Source organism: Lathamus discolor, chromosome 2, assembly GCF_037157495.1.
Source record: "Lathamus discolor isolate bLatDis1 chromosome 2, bLatDis1.hap1, whole genome shotgun sequence".
In the NCBI taxonomy this organism is placed as follows: domain Eukaryota; kingdom Metazoa; phylum Chordata; class Aves; order Psittaciformes; family Psittacidae; genus Lathamus; species Lathamus discolor.
Genome location: NC_088885.1, coordinates 2,074,524 through 2,093,938, shown reverse-complemented (window position 1 = coordinate 2,093,938; position 19,415 = coordinate 2,074,524). Strand labels below are relative to the sequence as shown.

The following is a 19,415-nucleotide window of genomic DNA, read 5'->3' as shown; positions in this document are numbered from 1 at the left end:
AATGGTGTATTCTGCCTTTCCTGGGCAAAAGGGAAAAACATTGCAGGTGCTTGGACATAGACCAATCCCTCCTGGGATGCCTTTTGGTGAAAATGACCTCATATATATAATTGAAAAGGTAAAACAAATCAACCAGCCGACTGGATAATCAGAGGAAGGATAGAAAATACATCTTTCTCTTCTCATTTTATATGTTTACATTGCTTTGCTGTAATGATGCCACCTGCTTCCTTTTAGGTGAATAACAGTCTTTTATTTGCAAAGGTTTTTCTTGAACGTATTCCAGTTCAGGAAGAACGTGTTCTTATGCATCTGGTGAAAAAACAGTCTCAAACCCAAGACTTGCATACGGGGTCAGTCTGTCGCTATGCGCCAGATGTGGTGGCCATAAAGTTGATTTGGTATTCTGCACCTATATTTTCTCATGAGGCAGACTAATGAGAAAGGAAAATAGATAAGGGAAATGTCAAGGAGAATTGCAGTGAAAATGTAGATTGTTTTGCAGACAGGTAAATAGAAATGGGGATAAAAAGCAGGAACTTTCATTCTGCCACAATTGCTTCTGCTGTGCAATACCAGACACCTAAAAGCAGAATTTGGGAAGGAAAAAAGCCCTTTGTTATAAAAACCTGTCTGCCTCCATCAAATCTGTAGCTAAACATATTCTAACAGTGTGCTGGTCAGGAGAGGTAATCACAAACATGACTTGTAGCAAATAAACATTATTATCCAGTGTATTCTAGTTCGTTTATGGTGGGCATCTGTGAGAACACATACAGTTTTAAAGAAACTATTGTTGGAGCAAAATTCTGACTTGCTGAAACACAAATAGGGTAGGAAGCAGTGCTATCCTCAGTGATGGAACAAAGAAAAGTCACTGTTGCAGGGTCCTGTATGCTGATGGATGCCCGAGTGCTTTTATCAATCGTAATTCAAATAGAATTGTATATTCAGACAGGATGTGCTGTCGAAATTATCAGTTGCCCCAATTTAATCCATTATAATTCATCGCTTTATTCTGTTTGAGTAGCTCTCTTCTTCTCTTACTTGATTCAAACTAGGATTGGTTTTGGTTTGGTTTTCTTTTCGGGCAGGGAGGGCGGGGAGGAATGGTTTTTCGGCCTTCTGTTATAGGGAGATAGTGTAGAGCAAAGGAGAGAGACATGAACTGGGATGCAGAACAGGTAAGCTCTCCCACTAATCTGGTGATTGCTCTTGACCAAATCAGTGACCTTTATTCTCTATTTTACTGTTTTCAAGATAATGATATCTATATTTGCCTCCTTCACTAAAATGCCTTGATAGATCCTTGCTGAAGGTATGCATTATGTAAAGTCAGGCATTTTGCCAGCTATGCAAGCCAAACAGTCAACTCCTGCTGTACTCAGTCCCTGCTCCCTCTCACTTGAGCTTATGAAGTCAGATAAAAGTCGATGACAGTAGCAGACAGCCAGTTGCCTTCTTCATGCATAGATACATAAATAATCTCAATCAGATGGGAACAAAGAACAGATGTTCCCTAAACATATGTGCAAACAAAAAGCTGCCAGTGTGAGTGTTGATGAACAATGAGTAAAGCAGGAGAAAGGAACAAAGCATGATTTCAGGGTCTCATGGTTTAAACCCAGCCACGCAGCTCGTTCACTCACTCCCCCCCTTCTTGCCCTCCCCCTGCTCCTGGAGGGATGGGAAGGAGAATGGAAAGAATGCAACTCTCATGGGTTGAGATAAGAGCAGCCCAGTAACTAAGGTATAGCACAAATCACTGCTGCTACCACCAATGATAATAATGATGAAGGAAATAACAAGGGAAGAGAATACAACCGCTCACCACCCACTGACTGATAACTCGCCCCACCCCGCCTGACGGAGCACCAACCGATACCTAATCCAACCCCGCTGAGCACTAGCCCTTCCGGGTAACCCTCAGTTTCCTCCATGGGCATGACGTGCTGTGGTATGGAATACTTCTTTGGCTAGCTTGGGTCTGGGGTCCTGTCTCTGCTTCCTCCCAGCTTCCCCTCCTCCCTGGCAGAGCATGAGGCTCAGAAAGTCCTTGGTCAGAGTGAACATTACTGAGCAACAGCTGAAACCATCGGTGTTATCAGCGCTGTTCTCAGGCTGAAAGTCAAAACCACAGCACTGCAGCAGCTACTGAGAAGGAGAAAAATGACTGCTGCTGCTGAACCCAGGACACAGGGCATAAAGAAGTATTTTTGAGGCACAAATTGGAAATTTCCAGCTAGCTCTAAAAATGGCACATTTAAGAAAATGAAAAGATTTAGGGAGTTATTTGAAAACTGAGCCATGAGGACACTTCTCTAAGTTTCTTCTGTCTTTTCTGAGCAAGGTGGCTAAATGGATGGCGTGCCAGATCATGCATCTGTGTGTATCCAGGCTTCTCTCCGCGTGATTGATTTGTAATGTAGACAAAGAATTGAAGTTGCCTTTCCATATTCTTTCAGTGCTAAATTAATTTTCTCGTGATTCGATTTCAGTCGCATTGCGACTTTCCAGGACTTTGATTTTCCTCAAAGTAAATAAAAATGGCTTATTAGAGCTGAACAGTTTTACCACTGCTATAGTTTCCTGCCTTCAAAAGATCTGGCTACGTGTGACTCAGACTTTTTCTTACCCCTCTTTTAAGTTATTGCATCATAATGCCATTGCTTTCAGGGCAGATCTACAGCATCCTGCAGAAGACAATTAGGTTGAAGTCAAGTCTCTAATTGTAAAGATATTTTTCCACTCCGTGACAGCCTACACATTAGCAATATTACAAATAGGAGATAAGTTGTTAAGCTTGGATTAAATGTCTTTAATCACTACAGGGCTACCTTCTTTTGTCATTGAACAGGATGAAAAAAAACCCCAACGGTGTGCTTTCCTAAGATAGAAAGATAATATAACATACAAAATAGATATAAGAGTAAAAAAAAAGAGGTACTTTTCCTTTAAACACAATGAGGTTTTCACTGTTAAGATGTTGATCGTGTCCACTCTTCTGGAATTTCAGAGTTGTTATTGTGGGTTTGTACTACATACGTGAAAACAAACCTGGGAGATGTTGTTTCTCTCAGTATATACGCTTAGAAAATGCCATGAAAATATGACTCTTTTGCTTTTTTAAAGCTTTTGGGGGCATGTGTGAGAGGTGTGTATTAAAATACATGTAGATCTCCACACCCTTTCATACAATCGCCCTTTTTCCACATGAAGAAATCCCAGACACCATGCCAAACAGGAACATTTACAAGAGTTTTCCATTGGTGAACACTGATTTAGAAGATATTACACCCTAGAAGAAAACCCTGTGTGACGTATTTTGTACATCATCAGTGACAACTTAATACAAATTCAGCTTAGTGAAAATTAGTCTTTCTACTTAGAAATCAACAGGTTTGTACAGGAAGGCTGCTTCATAAGGTCAAAGATCTCTTTTTCACGCTAACTTGAGCAAAGCAAAGGTGAAATACCTGCAAGCTTACTTGGCACCTGATCAGCTCTGATTTACAAGGATGCTCATATTACTGTTACTGAATTTGTATCTTTGATTTAGCCTGCTTTAATTTCCACGTGTTCAAGATCTGGTTAGTTGGAAGAGTTAATGTGTTTAGTGTTTAATAGATAGAATTATTAGCTTTATTGAACTTATTTTAGTAGAGCTGGGTAGAAAATGGTTTTACTCAGCCTCAGAAGTTTCTGAGATTTTTGATGTACATATGTGACACAAGGAAAAGATTAAATATTCTGTTGGGGTTTCCATGTGTGCATGAGTGGCTGCACACATACACAGTCCTTGTAAGAAAAGGAGAAGGTACAATTCCCACTACATAGCCTGCTGGTGAGGGTGCTTAAGGAGAATACCCAGAGCAAATGGGCTGAATTTAGGTAACGTTGTGTGTGCAGTACTAAATACGGTGGGCTGGGTTTCTCTCCTGTCTGCACTGTCGCTGTACCGAAGGGTCTCAGTCTAACAGATGCTTACTCATAGCCATGCTGTGGAAAGGCTCATTTCTGTGAATCAGTGAATCACAAGGAAAGCGTTTGGTTGAAAAATTCCCAATCATTTCCAGTAATCATCCATTTTGGTGATAGGCTTCTCTTTGTGCCTTCTCGCCTCTTCTTGGATCACGTTTTACAGTGACAGTTGCTTTCAGAGAAATCTGTTGTAACTTTAACTACAGTGACTGTTCCAACATCTGGCACAACATCTGGGCTTGGAGTCCTGAGAATAGCTAGCACCCTCCTCCTGTCCTCCTCCCTCATACTTCAAAATCAAACCAGGTATATAGTGCTTTTTTCTGCTGCCTCTCTTAGTATATAACACACGAGAGAGTCCAGAGAAAGGAGTCCTCTCATAGAGGGCAAGCTCACAGCTCACAAGGCTGGACAGTGGTGCTGGCAAAAGGCTCATGGAACATCGGGTGCTGCCTCTGCCTCTGCAGCAGCCCAATTTTCCACCCTTGCTTGGCTTACCTCTTGCTTTGTCTTGTTCCAGCTGCTTTTTGCTGTCCCCACAATTGCAGCTGGCTCTAGTGTTCAGATTCAGCTGCTTTTTCAATACCGAGCTGCTTTTGGCGCTTTACAATGGCTTCAAGCTCCTGTTTCTCTGCATTTTCTTTCAGCTTCTCATGCTGTGCAGCTACAGGACATGGACAGCAAGGTCCAGGTTGCCAGATGTGCCCAAAGCAGGGTTTGTGCCAACAGACTTTGTTTCTGGTTGAGCTGAACTAGCTATACCTTTTGTTTCCAACCACGTCAGCTTTTCTAGCTAGGCAGGGTTTTGCATGGTGTGCTTTAATGAACTCACCGAAAGCTTCAGGCAGGTTCACTATGTCTAATTTGGCTAACTTTGCAGTCATCACTCCTCAGTAGGCAGTGCCGTGCTGTCCTAAACTGATGATGGCTGCCTTTCCAGGCCAAACATCACAATCTAATTGGATGAACCAAGCAAAATCAGTTTCTAAACAGCCTTATTGTTAAGATTATGTCTTCTGAATAGAGCACGTGCTTAAGTGAAGGAATATTGTTTAAGTGAAAGAATATTTTCTGCAACTTCTGAAATAAACAATCACAACAGATTCCAGTAGGTTTCCCATATGCTGTGTCACAGGTATTTGGTGGCTATCAGTGGTATTAACATGTGCACCTCACATGTGCACCCCTCGGTCATGGGCACAGCCTTCTCCTTCATCATCTGCTTCACTGATGCAAGCCAGCTTGCTTCATGCCTCTTAAGTTTGCAATACTCACTTGGCTTCTCCTAAGTAGTCCTGGGTAGGAAACAATCACAGGCTGCACAAATGACCTTTCATATAGTTGAGTTAAAAATAACAGGCAACTGTTACCTGTGTCCACCGTTGCTGTTTTAGCCATATATTCTTTCAGTCCCCTCTAATAACAATTGATAAGTGCTAGCTCTTCTGAAGAGAGATGGAGTATGAAGAAAGAGGTGAAAATGTCATTGTTTGCTAGCACAGAAACTGGAACTGTAAATGTAAATTGACTGGTTTTTATTTCATTTGTTTAATGTGAGGCTAATTCAAGTTTTCTAGCAAATACGTTGAATTTCCTTTCCTCTTGGCTGTGTATGGCGTGTGCTGGTCTTAAGCATCTTGAAGAAAATACTACTTTTGTTTAGCTAATTATATCTGCCTCTCGAGGATGTAGTCAGCATGTACATATTAACAGTTAAGAGGGATACCTCTTAATCCCAGATATCAATCCCAGGTTGCTTAATCCCAGATAGTTTAGATACCAGATAGCTTCATCCCAGATAATTTAGGTACCCTTAACACATGCATTAACCCATTTGCACTAATGATGTTCTCAGATCATTTGAGTTATAGCTTTAAGAAATAGAAGTAGTCTTAACAAGGGAATAATAAACAAGTCAAAAATTTTATTGGGAAAATCCCAGTGTATGATGACCTCTGTTAGAAAGGGACCTTGTCCTAATGATGATTCCATCAGAATCAGTAGAAATGACTAATGGGTTATGTCGCTTTTTTCTCTTGTCTAGGAAAGGCACCATATCAGGGCAAAGCTGAACATGTGCTGAAACACTCTCCCAGAGTGGAGCTGCAGCCAAGTCAGCCTGCACTTTGCTGTGCTCTGGGCACTCACTGCCGTCCTACTAGAGTTTCTGCAAGTCTGAAGGGGAGTTGTAGTGACTGCAAATGATGAACAGCAGCGAAGGGCAGAATGAGGTAAGGAGACAAAGGTCCTTTCCAACTGTAACTGTTCCATGATTCTATGATCAGGTGAGGATGCTGGAGGTAGGCTTTTAAATCCAGCTCTAGAAGGATCTTCAGGCACTGCTTAAAGGCTTTGCTGAGATGGGTCAAGAGAAAATCAGTGAAGGATGTGTTAAAATAGAAAGGAAATGCCTGAATGGTGCAGTATGGCCATGCTATAGCACTGTTGCTGTCTGTGTGAAATTTCCTGTTGTAGATAGCCAGACTGAAATGATGTTTCTGTTTGTAAATAATGCTTTCAAACTCGGCTAAGACAGATTGAAACACTTTCATACAATTTGTTAGTGTGGAGAAGAGTCATTTTGTAAAGTCTCCAACCCACAAAGAGAGAAGTCAGTTTCTGTATTATTATGTTATCCTTTCTAAGCTAGTATTGACAATATTGAGTCCCAGATTCGCAGCAGTAAGGATTGCCAGTACTAAATAGAGACCTGCTGCCTTAAAAGCTCATGCATGGAACTGATCAGGTAGGAAACAATAAGCCCAAGCTGTGTTCTGTGCTCCGTGCTCCTGGCAGCAACCAAAGAGGATGTCTTCGAGGTGCAATTAGCACAGCTTGTATATTGTGCCTCCTGGACTAGTAAGTACTGTATTCCATAAGAGCCAGACCCAGCTTATACGCATGCATATGTACTGTTGCTATCACAGTAAAACTGATCTCTCTGTGTCTGAATGTGCTTAAGAAAATTAAAGTTTAATAATAATTAGTGCTGGTTTTATCCATTTATTTTTCCTTCAGTAGGATTGTAATTTGATGTTCATGTAGCATTTTGCATTCAAATCTGTGGATAACACCAGACCACATAGTCCCTTAAACTGTGTTTCCCTGGAGTACTTCAGCTGCTGTTCGATGTCGTATTTCTTTTCTCAGACAGCAGCACATATATTATTAGGGCACAGCACTAAGTCTGTTTATTGCAGCATGCATCTATTGAATCAGCACTGGAGTTTTATATTATAGGTGCAAAAGCAGTTCTTTTTGTAATTACAAATTCCCCTGAACATTTAGGAGGGCTTTTAACAAAGGTTGTATCTTTTGGGGCTTTGATCCCCAGTCCATGTTTTCATGTCACCGTTTCACCTCTAGAGAGGACATCGTCTTGTTTCAAACAGTGGGAAGATGTCTGAGGTATTTCCAGGGAAACGTTCTGAGAACGTCAGAGCTGTTGAAAATAAAGCTAAAGCGAATGGATAACAGAACAGGACAAAATGGGTTGAAAGGAAGAGAGTCAAAAAAGGAAATAGGAGTAGGATATAAGACAGTTCAAAAGATGGCTGAAATACTTTGAAATTCTTTCCTGTGAGGGTGGTGAGGCACTGGAATGGGTTGCCCAGGGAGGTTGTGAGTGCTCCATCCCTGGCAGTGTTCAAGGCCAGGTTGGATGAAGCCTTGGGTGGGATGGTTTAGTGTGAGGTGTCCCTGCCCATGGCAGGGGGGTTGGAACTGGATGATCTTGAGATCCTTTCCAACCCTAACTATTCTATGAGTCTATGAAAGACTGAGGAGAACACTGAGCAAATAGATATGTAGAGGGGAAAACAAAAAAAATTAAAGCATTCCTCAATAAGGAGAAATGGGCAAAATAAATAAGACTAAAACTGGAAAAGAGGATAGAATGAAAGATGGGAGGGAAAGCATATGAATGGGTTGATGACAAACGACAAAGAGGAACGCAGGTAGTGGATGGATATGCAAATTAATCTGGAAAGAGATTATGCCCTTAGCATTGTCAGTTGGGCATGATGTGAGTTTTATTGACGACTTCAAAGTGAATGGGGCAGGGGGAATATTCAGGAGTCATAAACTATAGATGAGCCTGGGGGGTTCAGAACTGACAGCATCAGATGTTGGAAATGGGCTCGTGAAATATTGTTTGAAGTAGAAAACAGATCTAACGTGACCGGTGCCAGGACCCGGTGTTTGTTTTGGTGGAGAGAATCCAAATCTCATGCTGCTCTGCTAATGAGCTGATGCTTGTAGCCTTAGTTTGGCTTGCTTTAATAAATTCTGTAAAGGGAATGAGATTCAAAATCAGTATCGATTTTGAGTTTGGGAAGGTTTTGTTTCTTCAAATGTGTATCTTAAATGTAAGTAATCCAGGCCTTACCTGGACTCTTTGAACCCCTAAAATTAAAGTGGAAAGAGTCTTTGAAAGCTGAGATCATAAATTAGCAGTGAATTTTCTAGCCAGTGTTAAGGTAGCAACTCTATTATCCAAGATCAGGGCTGGACAATATCTCAAGGCTTTCCTGTTTTCCATACTGTTCTTTGGCCGCTCTGAATGCTAGTCTGAAGCAGCCCAGTGTGTGAACTTCCCCTCAACACAAGACGGTGCTGCTTTTCCTCTCCTTTTTCTGGCACAGCTTTACGGATGAGACGAGCAGGGATATGCAGCGACTTGGAAAACAGAGGCTCTTTGCTGAGGGAGAAAATGCTGACATTTGAAAAGTCGGAGCTCAGTGTTAAACCTTTGAAGGTATCTTGACTTAAAAGTGCTGCGTTGCCTGTGGTGTGTGTAGATTTGAAATTGCTTACTCTTGTATCACTTGGTTTATTTACATGTTTTAATATGTGTCCAAGATCCGAACCGTAGCCTTCTGCTGGATAAAATTCAGGCCCAGTCTTATTACCAGGACTGCAGACTTTACTCTGGCTCTATGACATTATATGAAAAACCTTACAGGATGTAGTTCTGAAAGAGTTAGTTGAGACAAATAACCATGCTTGTCTAATAAACAAGAGCTGTTATCCCCTTTTAAAAGAGTCAGATTTGGGATTCTGCTGGTTTGTGGTAGACAAAAGATGCAAAAAACTTCATTTAAAAAATGCAGAAAACCCCATTTTCCTCAACATATGAAGAACGGAATAGGACATACTTCTTTGCCAACATCTTTCAGACATAATTCTGCGCAGATGGTGCCCTTTCTAGACTGTTCTTTAGAGCTATGCTCCTTTTTCAGGCTATTACCTCTATCTTTAGTTTGTGCTTTCCCGTGGCTTTTGCTCCTCACATAAACACCTCTACTAAAAAGAATTCTTAGAACCCTTTTGGACGTGTTCCTGCTAGGTACTTCTCTGTTGGCCAGAACCTTGTGTTTTGGAAGCTGCAAATTGTTCCCATTTTTCTGCTCCACTAAAGAATTCCTTATATTTGTTCTTTTCCAAATGAAGAACCCTTGTTAAATCATCAACTTTTAATAAAACTTCAGGAAATTGTGACAGCGCGGTGAAGATCACTGTTATGTATTACTTGGAACTTTCGAGATGGATTCTCTATGAATGTTTTTTATGAGTTTTCCAATGGCTCTTCTCAACTCTTTCTAGTTAAAAAATGAGGAAAGAAGAGCTGGACTTTACACTGAAGTCGTGCCTGAGCAATAGGTAAAACACTGGTCTGGTTGCAAGCAGCGTCAGATCCACAATCACATTCTGTGTGTCTCAAAGCAAGTCGCTGAATTCTTTAGTGCTTTAGTTCACCAGATAAAAACGCAGTCGTTTTCTCCTGATATGCACATTGGCCTTGTAAACAGTTGACTCTTTCCCATAAATATTTGGGCAGGGTAAGCCCTGGTTTGTCTTTGGTTAACTTTGACCCATCTCTAAAAGCATTTTTATCACACACATTTCAAGGCCATCCTCTTCGCGCTGCTCTAAGGATGCAGCAGTCGTCATCTTCTCAAGAGGATGTTGGGGCAGTGACGGAGGAAGTGTGGATGTTTCTGAAGCTGAGTTAAGCACAGAGAAGGGCAGGCACAGAGAGGAGTCTCATGAATGTACCTGCAGTTTACTTGGGAGCATGCTCCCTCATGAAGTGACCTCTCCTGCTTCAGACCCAGGTAGAAATGCCACAAACCCAGCCTGAATCAGACGTGTGATGATTTCAGGTATTTGCACAGGTTGGGATTCAGTGGGAATGCTTGAATACAATATACCAGTAAAATAAAGAAGTAATTACTTTAACTAGATTCAGTATTCTCTCTGCCTCCCTTAGAATAGGGCTAATGTTTTTTTCCAGTCAGGACTGCAGTGCATCTTAATTAATGTTGGGAATACTTGTGGAGCGAATGTGTGCTTCATGGCCACCTAAACTTTAATGCCTTTATGCTTTTACTTCTAGTACAGAGGTGCTGATCTTGTTTGGAAATGGAAAAGAGCTCTGTAATGGACCTGTGCAAAGTACTTAGTTTATATGGCATTCAAAACTGCGTTCTCTAAATCTCTGTGGCTTTTGAAATGCCCCCACATGCTGCTCTACAAGCAAAGTGGGTTTTTCCTTCTTAAACAGACCTTAACAGTTCATCATGTTTTTGAATAGCAAGCGGTTGATCATGTACTTGAATTACAAGAACAAATCTGAGGCAGTTGTACTATTTGTCAAAATAAGTCACACATTAGTTAACTAATGAAAAAGCCAACAGACAAAAGATTGATGTCCCAGTAGTGGTAGTAAATGCAGGGGCAAAATTCTTAGCTGATGTAAGTCAGCATGGCCTTAACTTCAACTGGGGCATGCTGGAAGGTAACAGGCAATGATCTGACCTGTTTTGGGGTAAACGTGTGAAGAATTATGTGCGCTGATTTTTCTTTGGGAAATGAGGGGGCCAATATTCACTGATGCTTGATATTTAGTTATCTGTCCTCTCAGGTAAAATGAAGAATTGTGTCACTTGTGTAATGGGAGAGTTTGGCTTTGATTCTGGAGAATGTGATTTGCAATTCCCATTTTCCAAGTCAGTTTGGTACGCTTACATACAAAGATTAAATGTCTGGGATCAGAAAGTTCAGTCATTAGTTGAAGCATAGAGCCGTGATGCTGCAGATGAAGCACTTTGAGATCTAGATAAAGGATTAAAGGCCAAAGTTATTCAGCGCAGAAAAGGAAACACATTTCACACATAATGCTAATGATTTTCTGTTAGAAGGGGAAGTTGCAATAGGTGTTCTGGGTGCAGCGCTGGCTCCCATAAACTGGAATGCTTTCTCCAAACACAGCTTGGGTCTCTTGTTTTTACAGGTTATTTTTTGTTGAGAATCCTTCCAGTGCTGCAGGTGCTTTTTAGATGTATAAAATTCCTGTCCCTCCAAAGCTCATCAGTAAACAGGGGTCAGAGGAAGGAAGTAACAACATGGATTTTCTGTGGGGATCAATGCATTTTGTTATAAAGACAGCAGGGCAGAACATGGATTTTGAAGCGGGGAGAAAGAACAGAGGGCAGAGACTGCTTTAAGTTAAATTAGTAAAGGTCAGCTGATGCAGAGGGGTTGTGGGAGGTTGGCACAAGGTGACTCTTTGGGGGTGTGATAAAAGGGCAGGAAGAGCTCAAAAATGGGGCAGCATAGAGGTAATAAGAGCAAATCTCCTGTTGAGGTGCTGTATCCACGTGACTATAAAAAGACCTTTAGTGCATTTGACTATAAGAGTATATATACCAGTGTTTGCTAACAGAACATTATTTGGAAGGCAAAAATGTGCCAGGGAACTGGGAAATGCCAGATTTCTGGGAGCAGTGCTGCTTTGAATCTGTTCCCATGTGCTCTCATGGTGGCTATGGTATAATGCAAGGGCTCTCTAAAAGAGGTTGGGGGGAATCCTGTGTGGTATTTAAAGAAAGCAATACAGTACACAGAGGTGGACATTTTTGCTGAAAAGAAGTTCCCTAAACCACCCTTATACGAAGAAATATGGAGTGAACAGAAATATGACTTTAGGGGTTTATCTGACCCAGAATTCTGCCTCTATACATAATAATGTGTAGAATTCTTCCCCAGCATCCTCTTCCAGTTGCTATTAATCTGAATAATAGAGTGGGGAAAACACATACTAAATGCTTCTCTTTATTTGATCAAAGACTTACAGAAGTGTAGGTACTATGTAAGAGTTCACAAGAGCGAAGACTGAGGAAGAACAGGCCAAAGTATCTTCCATTCAGCATCCAGATCATACCTATATGATCCTGAGTATAAGCAAAGGACTCCTTTACACCAGATATACTTGGCTGCTATTGTCGCTCTTTCTCGAGAGCTCCTGGTTGTCAATGACTAGCTGGCAGCACCTGGTGAACAAATATGTTCAAGCGATGATCTGTGAGCATACAAAATAGGTGATATTATCCAATTGTTTATGATGGAAGCCATCTATGAAAGAACAGTCATTTAAGGTAGCGTAACTTATCAGCTCAGCAAGATCACCGACCAAGTCTCCAGGACTTCCTTTGGAGATCTCCTACATGCCAGATTATTTTTATGTATGAGCAAATGGCTATTCGAATAGTTTCAAAGGCTGATCTTGGGTGAGTGCTGCGTAATGATGACAATTTGTGTAGGGGAAAACTAACAGACTCGTTTAATTGTCCTTCTCCCTGTGCTTTGTATAGCAGAAGGCTCGGCTTTGTTTGCAACACTTTTGCACAAAGAGGAAATGTTTTAGACACTGGCAATAGCTGATGTTTCTGTGGAGAGTCACCCTGATGGTGCTTGGCTGCCTTGAAAGCTCCTGTTGGTTGTAGGGCTTCTCCACTCCTCGAGCAGAAACAATACCCTGTGACTTAGACAATCAATCACGCAGCATGAATAATGAGCAAGCTCTCAAAGCAACAGTCACATTTGCATAAGCCATTCATTCGGTGTATTTGAATAACCAGCAAATTAATGAAAATCAAAAGGAGCGCATGGATCGCTTGCCAACAGGAAGGAGGGCTACAGCCATTCAATAGATGGCTCGCTGAAAGAAATGTACATGGCTCTGTCTTTCTAGAAGGAAAAGGAGGAGGCAGCTTGGAGTGAAAAATCCCAGGAGATGAGCCTTTCTTGCGCACCCCAGACAAGGTTTCTTTCTGTGGAGTTCATCACGCTCTATCTTCTTGTGACTGCTGGTTTCAAGTAGGGAGAAAACCGCCAAGTCTGGGAAGCCCGCATTGCAACGAAGCGTGAGGAAAAGCAAATGGCTGAAAACAAGGGTTTAATTGATTTTTTTTGCAAGTGGAGAACCAGATGTGAGTGTTATCAAGAAATATTGGTTTCCAGAGATGCCCGCATTGACCGGTTTTGTTTATGGTACACTACAGGCCGGCAAATTCAGTTCTATGAGGGTTTCTTTAGATACGTTCAAACCAGGGCAGGTTTAGAAGGAATTCAGAAGATGCATACTTGGATTTTGTCTATTCAGTTTCTCTTCTTTTTCTCCTCTTTGCTGTAGAAGGCACTGACAATCCTCTGCCAGGAGTATATATTCAATTTCAAGGAAGTAAACTCTTCCAGCTGTCACACGTGAAGGCAAAAGCAAGCATCAAGGAATAGCTGCTGCTCCTGGTGCTGCTCAGGCTTCCCATTCCTTGGGAGTCATTCTCAGGAAAAAAACCCAAACCTATGCATCATTCAAATGTGGATGCAATTAGTTTCATTAGGAAATTCTGCAACCTTGACGTAAGAACAATTCCATACAGGACACGAGACCAAATAATGAGTGTCTCTATCAATATTTCAGTTAAACAAACCCATCTCTGCCTAGTTACTGATTGTTGAACTCTATTCTGTATGAAAATGCTTCCACCTGTTCTTCGTCCTTTGGCAATCAACAGGGATTTCATGCATGCCAGAATAATTACCCAAATTAGAAGGTACATATTGATTGCTTTGGTAATCCCCATAAGTAAGGAGAGAGCACAATGTACTTAAGTCAGTCCCTACCAGAGATAGCTCTACAAGCAGGTTGGTGGTCTGTGTCTCTGTGCAAGTCTTCAGCCTGGGCTCCTCCAGAATGTCACTATTTAACACTGTTCGTTGCTTAGACCACACACTGATGCTGCTTCTTGATGAATCTGTTCTTGCAGGACAGGCATGTCCAATGGGCTATCCAGTCTTCCAGAGAGACCTTTTAACTTAAGGCGTGTGTCGGCAGGTTGACCGGTTCTGTTTAACAACTGGTACAGCAATCCCTTTGAAGGCACTAAGCCTGACAGCTGGCAAAATCTGAAGAGGTGCCAGTTCCACAGGGAATAGGGGAGAGAGGAAGGGAGAACCTTGCTCAGGAAGCAGCTTGTTCACTCCTAGAGCTCTCCAATGCACTTTGTGCTTTCGGATCTTCAGGTCATTTTCATTGCTTCTGGGGTTCTTCTGGCAGCTGTTGTGTTGGGTGTTTTTTAAGGGTTATGAATAGAAATAGAATGCTATCTATTTTCTGTGGTGTTTATCCTAGAGGGTTTCATATACTGGCACATTGTTAGTTGAATGGACTGGGTCTGTCCCTTTGCATGCTTACAGTAAGGGCCTTATGCTCAGAGGCATCGCCACTCTCTCTGGCTTTTGTGGTTACTGGTGTTTCTGTACATAAATCTCCGGAGGGTCAGCCCTGAAATCATTAACTCCTCTTTCCAAGAAAAAGAAAAGGGGGATATGGAAACCACCTTTTCGTATGTTTTATGTATTGTTTTAACAATGGCCATCTGATGTAATGTTAGTTCCAGCAACCCAGGAAGGAAATGGCGTAAGATTTTGGGCAGCTGTCTCATTTTCAGCTTGAACTGCACAGACCACTCAGGCTTTCTCCATAAGCAGATCAAATGCCCAGTGATCTAACTGTTCCTTCTCTTTTCTTACCTCGTTCACATTCAGAGAGCAAAACCTGTGCCATCTAAACACCAAATACTTATGACTTCTTCTTGGGGAAGATATCTCTTAAAATTAGTCCCCATGAGAATCAGTTGATTTTAAAAGAAGCACAGTCATGTAAGCCAAGCTGCTCATAGATATAAAGCTGGTGAGTTTCATGGCTGAAGTTGCTAGAACCATACAGTTATTAGCATCTGGAAATTTCATTTTTATGTGTTTTATATGTTAAACTAGATCACAAATGAGCTGTTTATGTTTCTTTGCTGTTTGCTCTGCAAGAAACCCAACCTGCCGAGATACGTACCAGATGTCTGTCTCAGCGCTGTATGGCTTTATTTCTCATACCTGCGTTTGTCATGGCTTACTGCTTGCCTGACTGCTGCTTTCTGTTGATTTATTGTATAGTTTTAGACTGGTTTTTTGTCATATTCTGTGTTATCCCAGCTGTTCCTCAGACACCTCAAAGGATACGACTTCTAGGCGGTACCTCTCTGAATGTTCATGTGCTGTGCCTCTGATAGCAGAAAGATAGCAGAGGCTTTGCCCACTACCTGCGGATAGGCAGGGATGTCCAAAGTTGTTCTGATTGTAAAGCTTTAGGTCATCATGAGAGCTGTCGTTATCATGCACACTTCCTTTCTCTGCAGCAGAGGGGGTCTCATCAGCACATCTTCTTTTGTCCTTCTGGAGCTCACAAGTGTTTCAAATCAGCAAAGCACAAATGAGAAGAGTATGGTGGAAATCATAGGAGAGCTAGCAGGGGAGTAACAGTCAAATAAACAAACACAAATGAGACCCCAGGGGAATGGCAGCTCCAGGGAACATTCCAGTTACCTGAAGTCATACCCACGCTGTCCTCACAAAGTCTCCCTCCCTGCTGCGGAAGGTTGGAATCACAGCTCTGCTCCGTCTTCTCTCAACTCTCTTGGTATAGTCATCCATGGCCTCCTGACCTCTCTCGTATTTCTGATGCCCATACAGCAGACCTTTATTATTAGTACTGATTTTCTTGCCCGCTTTATAAATTGCAATACCTCTGCTGTCTACCTTTCAGCAATTTTCTTCACTATCCGAACTGGCTTTCATTTCCTAATACCTCCATCGGCTGTGACTTTTGGTTTGCCAGTTTAACATGCCCTGACCCCTCAGTGCTTTGGTGGAGTTACTCCCCCCCCTGCCCCGGCAAGATTCCTCGGTGTCTTCCATTGCTTCTGGATGTCAGGCATAGTCAGCCTCCAACTTCCCTATCAAACCCATCAGCTATTACTGGCAATACTTCACCTTATTTGTAACTTGCCTGATTTAACCTTCTCAGATGTAATATTCACACCGAAAGAAAGAAAATGCTTTTGGTTTTTAAGCCAATGTCTTTTATGTACATAGTAAAATACATTGCTACAGCAGAGTACACTCTTTCACATTGAGCCTCCCATGTGCTACCCATTTTAAATTAAGTCCTAAAGCTGTAAGCTGCTGTGAGAAAGTTTGGTGTCTTCATGAGAACTCAAAGACCCATACTGGTGTCAAGGCTCTGCTGAACAAAAAGCATGTAGAGCCAAAGCCATAGGGTACCAGCATCATCAAGAAAGGATGTTCTAGAAAATAAATGGAGTCAGAATAATATGAAGAATTTGTCTGAAATCCAGAGTAATGTGAAGAATTCCTACATATCTCCAGGTTGCTTTGAGATGGAGCCCACTCCACACCATGCCTTTCCAGCTCCCACTTTTAACCACTTCCACACTTTTCTCCATGTTCTTGGGAGCAGTACAGATGATAAAATCAGCCAGCTGTATTTGCTCTTCCCGTAGCTAGATACTTGTCTGAATCTTTTACAGCCATCTGCTACCTTCTCAGCCATGTAATGGAGCAGAACATCAGCAAAAATCAAATATCTGAGCTAGGGATTCCAGCTTTATCCCAAGCTCAAGGAATGCTTTTATAATCAGTGATTTTTCCAGTTTAACACCATGAGAGCAGAAGGCCGTGACACCATGGAGACTTTGGTTCCCCATGAAAAGTGGTAGGACTTCTAAATATTCATGACACCATTACACACTTTATCAAATCCAAAGGTATTGCCAGCTTTTAATTTAGGGCACAGCTCAGTTGTATTTCCCTTGTAGCCAAAAGCGGGTTTCTTTTAACGTTTGCTGTGAATTTTAAGCTCCCTTTGTCTCGCCTCAGAATCTTTCATTTGAACTATTTTGTTTTCATTTCTTAGGTTGTGGTTTTGAGCAACCAATGAATGCAATTCAACAAGCTATAAGGGGGAAGCAAATCCTGATGTGACTTGCTATTTTCCACATCTGTAGTTAGGTTCATCAGAATAAAATCGCCAGGCTTGAGTGATAATCTGCTTAGGGCATGAGATAGGTACTTACCAATCCAAACTCACTCTAGCTTAATCAAGATGAACAGTTAGACTACAGCAAGGAGATAATGAAACTTAGCCAAAACCAAAGAAAAGACTATCTTTATAGCTTATTGGCATCCAAACCATTGCATATTCTTGCAAGTCTACAGTCTAGAATCAGAGATGGGCATCTACTACTGCTTCTCTTCTCGTATGCATTTCCAAGAAACTGGAAGGTATGGGTAGATCAAGTATTTGGCATAGCTGGACAGCAGCTGCTGAATGTTGTCATCTGAATATAGGCAACTATAGGAGCCTCATGATTATTTTCTCTGTAACCTCAATAGCAGAGCTGTTATAAGTATCTAGGGGACAGGAATACAGTTTTCATGTCCTGCAGAGTTCATCTATCTTCTCCCCAGTTTATTTTTCCTAAATAACCTGGGAATGAATGTGAGAAGTAGGGATTTCCCAGCAGAAAACAGTGATGGAGCATGTCGAGGAAGAGTATCACTGAAAGGTGCAATAATCTGGAGGGTGTATGCTCTGTTTCAATTTGGGTCCCAACAGGAGCTCTACTTTCCAGCTCTGCTTAGATAGCACAGTGGTTTGAGGGGATGTGTGGTTGTGCTGTTATTTGTCTGCTTGCCTAACTTTTCCTCAGTGTCACTTGAATGCCTTCATCTGGAATCAGGTGCTTTGAATGAACAGAGAGAAGGGTGTCCCTTGTCCATTTGTCTACATGGACAAAGCAGAAAAACAGCATTAGAAAAGATAACCATGGTTACATCCATATTACAGATAAAGAATTAAGGCAATAGCAGTTGTTATGCTGACAAAAGGCCAGCCATGACTTCCAACAAAATAAGAAGCAGCAGCAAACAGAGACATTATATATGTAACAAAACAGGGAGCAATAGCTTACCAGAACTGCAGACCAAGATTGACATTACTATACCACAAAGACAGGTAAGAGGGTAAAGTCAGCAAAATTGGGCCCATGGGGAAGAGTAAGGAGGGCCTGGTGTTAGGAAGGGGATGAGGGAGGTAATAGAGAAGAACTTGGAAAGGAGCAAAGGTGTAGAAAGAGGACATCACAAGTAACAAATCATGCTATCAGATCTGACTAGGATTCAATTGTAACGGTTTTGGTGCTTATGAATATTGGGTATTTGTGATTAGTCAGGTTTTGATGTGATTGGACACTAAACCTTGGTTTCTGTGACAGCAGCTGTGGCTATTCTGCGAATACAGAGTCCACATTGCATCAGATCGTCAGCACTGCCTCAAACTGCCTTTCACCTGGAGCAAGTTTATTTCCTAATCCTCTAGGATCTTCTTAACAAAGGCTGAGCTGCAGTGTATTGGCCTCTGTGTTATTTTTAAGGGCTTTTACTTTCTATAGGTCTGTCTTCAGGAATTGCAATGCTTTTTGTGCAGCGGGGCGGTGACTTCAGAAGTATGCTCCGGGGTGCCTTGTCCAGTCAGAGAGAGAATGATCCATCCTACTACCTCAGCTCCTTTCAGCCTTTCTGAGCTTTAGCGTGTACTTTTGATGTTGAGTGTGACCTTTCTTTGGCGCAGACATTTTGCCTCCACTCTTTGAAGACAATTGCCCGTTCTTTTGGAAGTGGCTGCCGTGCAGTACAAAGACCTTCGAAGTCCCTTTGCAATCCATTAAGAGATTGGTTTATTACTGTTTGCTATTGATTATTACTTAATCTTAGACTTCTTCCCTCAAGGAAAAAGAAATAACTTTTGTGGAGTTTCTGGTTTGTTCTGTGGCCAGAGAGGAGGAAAAGCTGTGTTGTAGCTGACTGAAGAGGCTGTTCAGCTTGGAATCCAAGTGCATCTGTTTTCATTTTCTAGTCAAGTTACATCTCAAAAAGCTTTCATTTGGGATAAAACATAGAGAAAAATGTCAGGCTGATGCCCCTAGAGACAAACTTATCTGTTTCTCTGCAGGACAGGCGCAACCAAGGCAGCTCTGGCACATTATGTTCCCCAGATCTCTTTCCCTGGTTGTAAAGCATGCTTGAGCACCCATTGTCTTTTTGGGCAGAGAAATGAGCATTAACTACTGCTGTTGGGTGCTCTTCACCAAAGTCGTATCTGTGGCTCCCCACTGCTCTTGTTCTGAACATTTGGGTTAGTCCTGACAGTAGGGTTGCCATAAGCAGCATGGTTTACT

The 19,415-nt window shown here is 41.8% G+C and overlaps 1 protein-coding gene across 1 annotated transcript in view; it reads left to right on the top strand.

Annotated features, from left to right (window-relative positions):
- The window catches only part of ARPP21 (cAMP regulated phosphoprotein 21), a 422,740-nt gene that overhangs the window by 178,976 nt on the left and 224,349 nt on the right, over positions 1 to 19,415 (top strand). Inside the window, exon 4 of the mRNA XM_065665400.1 lies at positions 6,026 to 6,212. The gene's annotated coding sequence lies outside the window, so the exon portion shown is untranslated. The remainder of the gene's footprint in view (positions 1 to 6,025; positions 6,213 to 19,415) is intronic.